Source organism: Cryptomeria japonica, chromosome 3, assembly GCF_030272615.1.
Source record: "Cryptomeria japonica chromosome 3, Sugi_1.0, whole genome shotgun sequence".
NCBI lineage: Eukaryota > Viridiplantae > Streptophyta > Pinopsida > Cupressales > Cupressaceae > Cryptomeria > Cryptomeria japonica.
In genome coordinates, this window is record NC_081407.1 from 940,694,140 (window position 1) to 940,706,601 (window position 12,462).

Here is a 12,462-nt window from a genome sequence, read left to right on the forward strand (position 1 = left end):
ATGTTATTTGATTTATTTTTAAGAAAATTTTAGATGCTGTCTACCTGATCGTATGTCCTTTTGGATTCTCTTTTCTTGGGCACATTATAAAAGATACGTGTTGTATTTATGGATATTAGGATTTCTCTCTTGATCACGCCCATTGATTTGGCCCCCGAGTGTGTTTCAATATTATCCCCGTGCAGATTCTTAAATGGCACTTGGATGCTATCTTTATTTTCGCACCTGCAGTCAGGCTATATACATTAAGGGCCCACAGTTTATGGTATCTCTTTTCTTTCAAGCAGAGGTATTTTATGTCTCTTTTATAGAGATTTATGTGCAGTTGCATCAACTGCCAACATAAATAAGGTATAGCAGAATTGAAAAAGTACTTGAGCTCTTCTGCTTAGTGGAGTTGCCTTATGGCGTTGAGATAGGATATTTTGGGTGTCACTTTCCCAGTTTTCTTGCAGGGTGTTTTATGCAACTACTAAAGAGAAACTTAGTACTAAAGATTGGTCAGTTTTACTGAAGATTGGTCAGTTTCAAGACCTAAACTAATTACAAGCATAAGAATGCGAGTTCCAGTCTTCAATAACATAGCATACAACAAATATCTGATGCCTCTTATAAGATTTCAAGATAATTCGGCAGCATACCAAAAAAATACAAAAATTGATACTTCTGTAAGATTATAAAGAGACTTAGGTAACGTGTTGAAAAGGGCACATCATTAGGAATTCTGACCTGCACGCTCAAGGATTAAACGAAGGTCTCTAGTGTTAAACGCGTTCAACACATTTATTATTAAATGACAACTTAATTGACTTCGTACAATTCAAATATTATCATTCATCTATGGGCTAAGGTTGGGTTATCGTTTTGATAACCCACTACGATAGCATTTTGGTATTTATATTCTATTTTGTGTCGAGGTTGACAATTGGTGGGAGACTGTCATTGAGAGCACATGTTAATGCAGCTTGCGTGATAGGATCTAAGAAGTTCGTAGTACTTACCATCAAGTAACGTTTCTTAGTGAATAAAAAAGCACTTGTGAAAATAAAATATTTTATAAACGATTGGAGTTTGGAATCCTAATTTTTAATTATCAATTTTGTGCATAGAAAATGTTTGAACATAAAAATCTATTACAAGTGAAATTTCCTATATGAAATTCCATTACGTTGAAGATCCCGTTTGTTAAAAGTTCATGATAAGGGAGTTTCCCTTGTAAACTTTTACGAAGTGATGTTAAGTACTCATGACTTAATGTATGGAGAGGGATGCCATGATTAGAGATTATTTATGGATGCGTTTTAACAAAGATTTTTGTTTATTCTCATATAGCTTCTAAATTTTTGTTTTGAAAGTTATGAAAATATTTGAAGGGAAGAGATGTGATATATTATAGTATATGATAGTGTTTAAATATGTTTGTGGAATTTTTTTTCTTTCTATTTTTAAAAAGAAGTCGAAATAAATACACAAATAAATTCAATGAAATGTTGAAGTTAGCTAATAAGATCATCAAATTTGCAACACCAAATATCTTAACATACACGAGAGAAACAAGTAGAGATGTTATTCTACCAAACAAGGATCCGAGAGCCAAGTTACAAGCACGAATACAGTATTATTCACAAGATGTTTAGGATGCATAATGTACAAGATAAATTTTACTTAGGGAAACATAGGATTATTACAAATGTTTTTAGCTACTTAAGTAAACTTAGAATTAGGTGTGAATAGGTTGAAGTAAATTAGTTCAAAAATAACCTTTTTCACATCAACACCCTCTCTTAAGTGTAACTTGGAGGGGAACAAACAAATGCAAAAATTTGGCTTGACAATTAGGCTTGGTTAGGTACCTGTATGTGGGAAAAGTGGGCGAATAAAATTCAATATGTGAAAATATTGTAAAATAACTTGTCCACACACACACACAGGACTTCTTGATGCAAGCTATGGAGTAACGTAGTGTTACTCAGCTTCCCAAGGAGGGTCCCATGGTTCTCTATCTCACAATTTCCCTCAAACCAACGTTTTTGCTCTCAGATCATTGAGCAAAATGATTTAGGGATGACAAATATGAGAACGAGAGATGCTTTTGCTAAATTTTAGTATGAGATGTGTTGTAAGCTATGTATGATGCTAAAATGCAATAAACTAAATGATAAGATGACAAGATTAGTATGAATACTATCCTAGCATACTATATTTAGTCTATGATTGAACTAAAATGATAAAGAAAGTAATCTAAGCATGCATATTAGTCTAATTTATGATCTAAAAGAGGCTAAATGATGAGCATATATGAAATGAAAGCTTGAAAGAATTTGAGCATAAGTGTGATGTTTCAAATTTGAAAGAAGATTGTTTTTTAGAATGGAGGAATGAGAGCTCTATTTATAGCACAAATAGGGCAATGGATGGTCAGGATTGAAAGGTTTAATCAAGGGCCAGGTTTGAAAGTTGGGGATCCATGTGCACAATTTGTACCAATGAAATGGTGACAAATGTCAACATAAGATTGGGTTGAGAGAAGAGGTTGGAGGCATTAAAGGCCTGAGAAGATCTCATGGTTATTTAAAGGCTAAGGGTCAAGTCTAAGTTAGACTTACCCATTGGATTAAGAGTTAATCCAAGGATAAACTTTTGTGCAAATAATTAAGAGATAATCATGGTCAAAGCATTAATGGCCTGATGAGACCTTTGGGTTGGATAGAGGTTGAGTCAAAACAAATGTTTTAACTATGTGGGAGTGTTTGAATTAACCATTAATGGTTATTGGAGACTTTAGGGATTAAGTGGTTGAAGGTTGGAAGCTTTCAATGGTTTTCAAAGACTTTAAGGGTTTTAGTGGTTGAAGGTTGAAAACCTTCAATGGTTATCAAAGACTTTAAGGTTTTTGAGAAGTGACTTCCCTTTGCTTAGGGATGTGACAAAGTTTAGAGGAGGGTTAGGTTAATTAGAAGCAATTAGAAGATTCTAGAAGGGATTAGAAAGGGGTTTGAGATTTTGCAAGTGGATGGAGGGATAATAGGATTTAATTGAATTAAATGATTTTCATTCAATTTGGTTGTAATTAAATAAATTTGATTTATTCAATTTGGGATAACTATTTAATTAAATTTGGATTTAATTAAAAGTGGATAGGGGGGAGTTAATTGAATAAAATGATTTATTCATTAAATGGATATAGTGAATTTTATTTAAATAAATTGAGTAATTTATTTAATAAAATAGAAGAATGTGGATAATTTAATTAAATTGGATTTAATCAAATAGAAAAATGAACATAAAATATTCATTTAGGAATGTGGTCATTTTTATACGTCTACATTTTGCCCTTCTTTGAAGTGACGTGTGTGCACATGTTATTTCAAAGAAAATGATGTGTTTTTGTGATTTTATGATCAAATGCAGTTTTTGTTGTGTCGCTCTTTTGATTTGCAAGTCGTGCCCTAGATTCGATGTGTGATGCCCCCCCGGGAGATGAATCAATTTTGAAAATTTTTGATTTAATTTGATGAAGTTCGTATGATGTGTAGGATTTCGTGCATGTAAAAAGTGTGCAGATTGATTCATCTCCCGATAAGTTATATCTGTTTTGGTATAGGGGAGACCGCGACCATATTACAGGGCCAGTCGGCTAACCCTAATTTCATTTGCCTCCTATAAAAGGGATTTAGGGGTTGATTTAGGTTCATTTGTGCTTTGTTGATTGTGAAGAAAGAGAATTTGCTCTGCAGAGAAAATGCCGATTCCCTATCACAGACACCGTTTCGAGTGCGTCGGAGGTACCGGAGGCCTGTAGCGCGTGGACCACCAGTAAGTCAACATTTTTGACCCCTTTTTGATGTTTTGTTTTGTCGTTTTTGGTCATTTTTTGAATTTCAAAGTTCGGGTATTTCGTTTTAGCGCGTCTAAGGTCCACAGTAGCGCATGCGAAGTGTGAAGTAGCGCATCAAGTTTAAATTTAGGAGTTGCGTCCGAAAATCGTAGGTTAGCGCATGAAACTTTTAGGTTAGCACGTGCAAGGAAAATAGTGCATGTGAGGTATTAGGTAGCGCTTCGCGTCAACAGGGTAGCGTCTAGGTGTGACCTAGCGCATAGGAGCCGCCGGGGTTCGCATAGGGAAGGGGGTTTAGCGCGTAGGACTAACCTAGCGCATAGGGCTAAACGGGTAGCGCTTAAGAGGGATAGATTAGCTTGTGGACAGAGTCTAGCGCATAGGAGGGTTAGGTAGCGCAATGAAGGAAAAGAGTAGCGCGTAGACAGAGTCTAGCGCATAGAACAGGTAGATTAGCGCGTAGGAAAGACAGCCTAGCGCGTGGGGTGATGTAGCGCATTAAAGTTCTGTTTTAGCGCATCAGAAAAAATTTATGCGGGAAAAGTATGCGGGAAAAGTGGGCGAATAAAATTCAATATGTGAAAATATTGTAAATAACTTGTCCACACACACACACAGGACTTCTTGATGCAAGCTATGGAGTAACGTAGTGTTACTCAGCTTCCCAAGGAGGGTCCCATGGTTCTCTATCTCACAATGTCCCTCAAACCAACGTTTTTGCTCTCAGATCACTGAGCAAAATGGTTTAGGGATGACAAATATGAGAATGAGAGATGCTTTTGCTAAATTTTAGTATGAGATGTGTTGTAAGCTATGTATGATGCTAAAATGCAATAAACTAAATGATAAGATGACAAGATTAGTATGAATATTATCCTAGCATACTATATTTAGTCTATGATTGAACTAAAATGATTAAGAAAGTAATCTAAGCATGCATATTAGTCTAATTTATGATCTAAAAGAGGCTAAATGATGAGCATATATGAAATGAAAGCTTGAAAGAATTTGAGCATAAGTGTGATGCTTCAAATTTGAAAGATGATTGTTTTTAGAATGGAGGAATGAGAGCTCTATTTATAGCACAAATAGGGCAATGGATGGTTATGATTGAAAGGTTTAATCAAGGGCCAGGTTTGAAAGTTGGGGATCCATGTGCACAATTTGTACCAATGAAATGGTGACAAGTGTCAAAATAGGATTGGGTTGAGAGAAGAGGTTGGAGGCATTAAAGGCCTGAGAAGACCTCATGGTTATCTAAAGGCTAAGGGTCAAGTCTAAGTTAGGCTTACCCACTGGATTAAGAGTTAATCCAAGGATAAACCTTTGTGCAAATGATTAAGAGATAATCATGGTCAAAGCATTAATGGCCTGATGAGACCCTTGGGTTGGATAGAGGTTGAGTCAAAACAAATGTTTTAACCATGTGGGAGTGTTTGAATTAACCATTAATGGTTATTGGAGACTTTAGAGATTAAGTGGTTGAAGGTTGGAAGCCTTCAATGGTTTTCAAAGACTTTAAGGGTTTTAGTGGTTGAAGGTTGAAAACCTTCAATGGTTATCAAAGACTTTAAGGTTTTTGAGAAGTGACTTCCCTTTGCTTAGGGATGTGACAAAGTTTAGAGGAGGGTTAGGTTAATTAGAAGCAATTAGAAGATTCTAGAAGAGATTAGAAAGGGGTTTGGGATTTTGCAAGTGGATGGAGGGATAATAGGATTTAATTGAATTAAATGATTTTCATTCAATTTGGGATAACTATTTAATTAAATTTGGATTTAATTAAAAGTGGATAGGGGGGAGTTAATTGAATAAAATGATTTATTCATTAAATGGATATAGTGAATTTTATTTAAATAAATTGAGTAATTTATTTAATAAAATAGAAGAATGTGGATAATTTAATTAAATTGGATTTAATCAAATAGAAAAGTGAACATAAAATATTCATTTAGGAATGTGGTCATTTTTATACGTCTACATTACCTATTTACAAATAACTCCTTACACACGAAGAAAAGGAGAAAACTTTGTTGGGAAAAAATTCTTCTCTAAAAGAAAAGAAAAAACCAAAAAAGTGGAAGGAAGGACTCAAAAAGACCACCAGGGACATTTTTTCTCCAAGCAATGTGCTACTTAGTAGGTATGTACTCAATGTTGAGTCTTGGATGCGTTGCTAATGTAGTGCATGTAGATCTCAATATGCCTAGTACATTGAATGCTATATTGGGTTGTGTGAGATGTCAATGGCACTTTGATCATCATATTCAAGAGTAGTGGGGTGATCTAGTGAAAATTGAAACCTATTCATCAATTGACAAAGCCAAAGAACCTCATGACTAGTCAAAGTTGTACCTTGATAATAATGCAATAGTTGTTTGCTTCTTGTATACCTTGCAATTGGACCATAACCAAGGCAAACCATAAAGCTACAATTAGACTTCTAACTATTAACATTGCTAGCCCAATTTGAGTTAGTGAAGCCTACAATATGATATGATAAGCTCCTAATGTGCAATGAATGCCAAAGTGTGATGTGCCTTGAATATACCTCAAGATGCTTTTTCTTTCCAAGAACTCTCATGAGCCTTTTGAGAGAATTAAGAGACAAGTCTAATTGCAAAGGAAATATCAAGATGGTAGTGTCAAATGCAAAAGATTGCGAACCAATTGTTGATATAGAGTAGCATCAATTGTAGGAGTAGTTCAACTAACAGACAATGCTACATTTGACGGAATAGGTGTGGGGGCAAGCTTACAATCAGCCCTGCCAAATCCTTTAAGCAAATCTAAAGCATATGTTAAAAAAATGAAGATTCCCTTAGAAGTCTAGTGAACTTGAAGCCCAAGGAAGAAATGTAGAAGACTAAGATTAGTCATATAGAATGCAATACCAATGCTCATTGAATATTTTGGATCATGGAAGTGGAACTCTTTGTGAGGATGTAATCATCCACATTTTATATAAGAATCAAATGGTACTTCTATGTCTTTGAATGTATACTGTAGGATTGTAATGATGTGCGAAACTAGAAGTAAGCCAGACACTATCCATCTTCTCATACCAGGATTGAGGGGCCTATTGAACAACAAAACTTGCAAACATGGGAACAATCTTGCACAAAACTAGGAGGTTGCTTCATGTAGCTATCCTCATGAAGATCACCACAAAAGAAAACACTCTTTAGGTCCCTATGAATATTTGACCATTCTTGAGATGTAGCTAAAGAGAAAACAAGATGAATGGAATACATATTGGTGCCTCCTATAATGATAAAGCCACCTTGGAAAGTACATCAACTATATCATTTCCATCCCTCAAAACATGTGAAATTTGAAAAGATTAATTCTAATTTTTTTATTTTAATAATCTTATTAATTTTTTCGGATAAAGCCCCGTTTAATAATTGCATTAACTATAACTTGAGAGTCACCTTCCAAATGCAAACATGGTACCAACAACTATTGTGCCATCTCCACACCCCACAAAGCCGCTTATCCCTCTGCTTCGTTGTTTGTGCCATCCAACACTCTCCTTGCTTGGATAGCCAATACAACAAAACTTTCACCAGATAGACCCAAATTACCCCTGGAAGATCGGTCAAAATTCACTTTAATCCAACCCTCCTTAGGTCTTTGCCACTCCAATTTTCCCATTTTTTCATCACACCCCTTGTTCCTTTCCAGATCAACTTGAGAGAGCCCATTAATAGGCCTACTATTTCTAGAAGTTAGTTATATTGGTTTACCTCATTTAATTTTAGTTACCTAGGAATTTAATATTTGCATTAGGCATGTCCAAGGGGTTGAGCTTAACTGGTTAAAACACTGGGTTCTCATTGTGGAGACCCAAGTTCAATTCCCAATAGGGACATCTAAAGTGGAATTCTAAGCTGTGACTCTTGGCCCTCCATAGGATGGGGAAGGCCTTGGGGTCAATCTAATCAAACATAATAATAATAATAATAATAATAATAATAATAATAATAATAATAATAATTCAAAGATATGTAATGGGGATGGCCCCCCCTACTGTGGCCTCATTGGTTCATAGCTCCAGTCAAAAGCTATTCAGGCTTCGGCCAATTACACACACACACACACACACACACACACACACAGATATATATATATATATATATATATATATATATATATATATATATATATATATATATATATATATATATATATATATATATATATATATATATATATATATATGCATTAGACATGTAATGTTTGTGTCATGTTAGTTAATCATACTACATCACACATTGCCTTCATAAGAAATGAATCTCATTTTATATTTCATATTCAATTAATCATTTCATGCATCCTTATTATGCAAGCTATTCTTGTCATTCTGTCATGTGAAAGTGTTTTGGTCTTGTAAGGATTTTAGGGGTGTTAAGGAGTTACCAATCTGTATCTACATGGTATTAGGGCTCCAGCGTTGCAGACTTATTTCCAAATTTGAGGGTTATCCAATGAGTTGAAGAATTTGCTGGCTGCACTTTGGGGTTTCAAGGACCTCATGGTTAAATTTTAGGATGTCAAAGAAAATCAAGTTTTTCCTTTCGTTTCATCAAATTTTATTATGTTTTGTCTAATCTATAAGGGTTTTAATTGCCATATTCAAGAGCTAGTTGAAATTTTGGGGCACTTTGGGCCTAATCTGACCCTGCCATTATCTCCAGAAGGCCCAAAAACCTGAGGATCAATTATCAAATCGTCGAATTCTAAGAATTTGACCTAGGGGCATCAGAGGTTTTTTTTCGTTCATGATCATTATTTGTAAAACCTTATGGATTTACACATGGTTGTGTTATATGGACATACAATCTATAGCAAAAAATCACTACACCCTTGTCCAATGAATATTCTTTATGGAATCTGACAATTCCCTATCATTGCATCATTTGCATATACTTTTTGTGTCATCATACCTGTTTCTAGCATCCTTGTATAGTCGGTACGATAGCTATATTACAAGTGCGGTTGCCGTTGCACCAAAAGATCGACCTATTAATGCTCGATACAACCACTAGACTTATAGAATCCACAGGAGGCAGTTAAGCCATGCCACAAACCCAAGCGCTGTGCTGCACAACACAAGGAGACCAAGGGCGCACACGTTGCAACAACCCCTCCCAAGCGCAAGTGAGCGGTTTGAACCTATGAGAAAGCTCTAATACCACTTGTTACAAATGCGGTTATCGTTGCACCAAAAGATCGACCTGTTAATGCCCAATACAACCACTAGACTTATAGAATCCATAGGAGGCGGTTAAGCCATGTCACAAACTCGAGTGTCGCGCTGCACAACACAAGGAGACCAAGGGTGCACACCTTGCAACAAGCTATTTGTGTAGTTAATGTCATGGTTGACATGCGTATGGTACTAGATACATCATTGTATAGTTGATACGTTAGCTATATGCACAGTTAATGTCACGATTGGCAAGCATATGGTACTATGCGTAATTAGTGCAATAAATATCAAGCGATATAAGGATTTTTAATCACTTAATTTTAATATTAAACTCATTTATATTTCACATGGTTCATGTGGTCAATGATTTGGTCGCCTATGTTTTGATAAGCACTAAGCATTATGCGCATACCCACTAGGGTCTTATGGGAGAACGAGGGCTTATAGCCCTAAGTGGCGTGGCCTCTAACCTACCACCCTAGCACTGCCCTACCCCAACGATGTTGTTGCCATTGGTGGCTAAGATTTTTTTTGCCACCACTAGCAACAATCACATGGGCGACCAGTGGGCTAGCCCCTAAGTGTTAATTTTTTTTTTCCTTTTTTTTGCAATTTGGCCCTAATCAGGAAAATGACCATAACTTTCACATACATAGTTGATTTTTCAAAAACAAGTTATTGGAGGAAGGGTAGTTGAATGTACTTTTGAGTGGAGGAGGTATTTTTTGTAAGCTTTTTTGTTTGGTACCATTTTTTTGCCTATTAAATTTAGATCTTCATTTTTAGCTTCGAGCTCATAAATGTTTGCCACGATCTCTAATTTTTGTGATTATTGCAACATTGGAAACTTATTGGGGATCTCTATCTAGCCACCCATGCACCTTTTTTAGTTTCAGCCCTATGTACATTTTATTTCAAATCTTACCCAATGGGTACCTTGAAGCATTATTTGTACATCCTTTCACTTAGCAAGGTACCACTTTGATAATAACACTTCATTTAAGTTCTAAATCTTCTATCTATCAATTGCTACTTCATCAAATTCCAAGGTTGTACCAATTGAGAGTTTTTTAGTTGTTCCTTCACAACATGACTTATTCTGTTTGCTTATTGTGATTAGTTACCCATGCATTTTGGTAAGATGGGACACATACCATATAGGTAAAAGTATGAAGTTGTTGTCACACATTTATAAAGGAAACAACGAATATCAATCCAATTTTCTAACTTAAATCACTAAAAAGTGACATATTTGTTTCAAATTTTGAAATAATATAAACTAATAAACTGTGTATCTTTTATTGTATTTTTTGTAAATAATTTTTTAAAATTTGAATATAGTTTTTTTATAAAATTGTACTATAATTTAGTTGCTAATAAAATGCTGAAAAAAAAGTTACATGAGATGTCACTATTTATATAATTATTCTTTTCCTTCCAATTTTTATGTGTATTTATAACTTGAAAATTTATTGTGCATGGACTTTTTTTCCCAATTTTGATAAAATATATTTTAAATAAATTTTAAAATGTGTGTATTAAAAACACAATTGTTTCCATGGGACGTTATCTTTTGTCTAGACTATTTATCTTAAATATTTTATGCAACATATAATTTAAAAAAAAAAAATTTAAATAAATTTTAGAATTTTTTCTTGGCATGATAATTAACCTTATGTTTTCGTGTTGGTAATCTACTTTTCATAAAAATAAAAAATAAAATAGAAATATTATATTTTAGAAAAATATAATTTACATGAGTAGGAGTTGTTGAAACATAAAAAGTTTTGAACAATTATAATTTTTTGGCAAATTGGCCTCAAAGTGGTGCTACACATGCATTTACTAAACAATTTTAGTTGGAAGAGTTGTGGACATATCTAAATTATCTAGAATGAATCTAGCTAGATCATATGTTTGACCAAAACCAGTTTTTAATTAGAAATTCTTAAATTCAATTCTGCTAATAAGTTGGCTGAAAGTGTGATAACTTTGTACTTAAATTACCCACATAAACACTCTTGCAATCTTATTTAGTGGAGGTGACCTTCTATCCTCAGTTGATCATTTTTTTAGAATAATGAAACCTGTATTTTCAACTTGCAATATTATTTGCATTGGTTGAGCAGAGCAGTTGGGGTCACTCGTATAGATTGACGTGCCATCTATATCATTGTCTATTAGATTATTGCCTTTGTTTACCATTTAATAATTTTTTGAGTAGTGTCATTTGGGTCACGTATGTATATTTTTTTATTCTCTATCTTGATCATCATCCTAATTTTAGAAGAGGTTCTTCAGTTATAACAATATAAAAGTCACTTTTTAATAGTTATTTGTATCTTCTTCATGCTTTAGTAGTGTGGTTCAAGTTCTAACTCTTTTGGAACATCATTTTAGAGGCTTATTAGTCCTTCACATGTATTTCTCTCTTTTGGAGATGATTTTTTCCTATGAAGTTTTCTTATTTTTTCCAGATTATGAGAGATCTTTTTATTTGTACATTGGTACCTCATCAAACTTAGTCGTTGGAACCCATCATTTAATTTGTATACACTCATCATTTAGAGGTTTTAACTTCTCCCTAAGTTGCACTTAAGGGGGTTATTAGAGTAAAAGGACATTTATCTAATTAGTCCCCTTTCACACCATCTACTTAAGCTTACTTAGGTCATAAACTTTTTTGTCCTAAGTCATATGATTAGGACATATGTCGTGATCTATTTTTATCTTTACATAGGGATTCATCTTGACGATTTCTTTTTTCTTTTACCAAGTTATATTTTTATAAGCATTCCTTTTCTATCATTCATTGTAATAGAGTGAGGTCCGCACTTTCATAATGATTCTTTCTTTTCTAGATCAATAAACCTTTGTCTCCATAGCTTTGTTTTATTTCTCTTTATGTGAAAAATGTTTGATTGCAAGTGATCCTTGGGAGTTGTAGGGCTAAGGAATCAATTGCAATATATAAAACAACAATAATCCTAACTAAAAATATCCAATAATATAGGGTTGAGATTTCGTGATGTTTGATTGAAATACAACAAAAATTATGCGTCTAGATACTATTCAAGTAAACAAAATTGTATAATTTCTATAGCCTACTAAAATTTAAAATATAACCCATGATCTTGCTATAAAAATCTAAATGATTACACATCATAATGTCAAGGTATTTCTTCCTATAGAAGTTCAACAAATCATGTGATGCATTATACATTTTCATAATAAGCTTCAAAAAATGATAATGACATCCAAACAAGAAAACAAAAAATATTAAGCGAATTAGAATGGCTAAGAATTATGTTTTTTCCTTGGCCCAACAACACATTAAAACTAATCCAAACTTATCATTTAACCAAGGAAATTGATAAATTGATTGGTGTATATGAATTTGAAATTTTTTCTA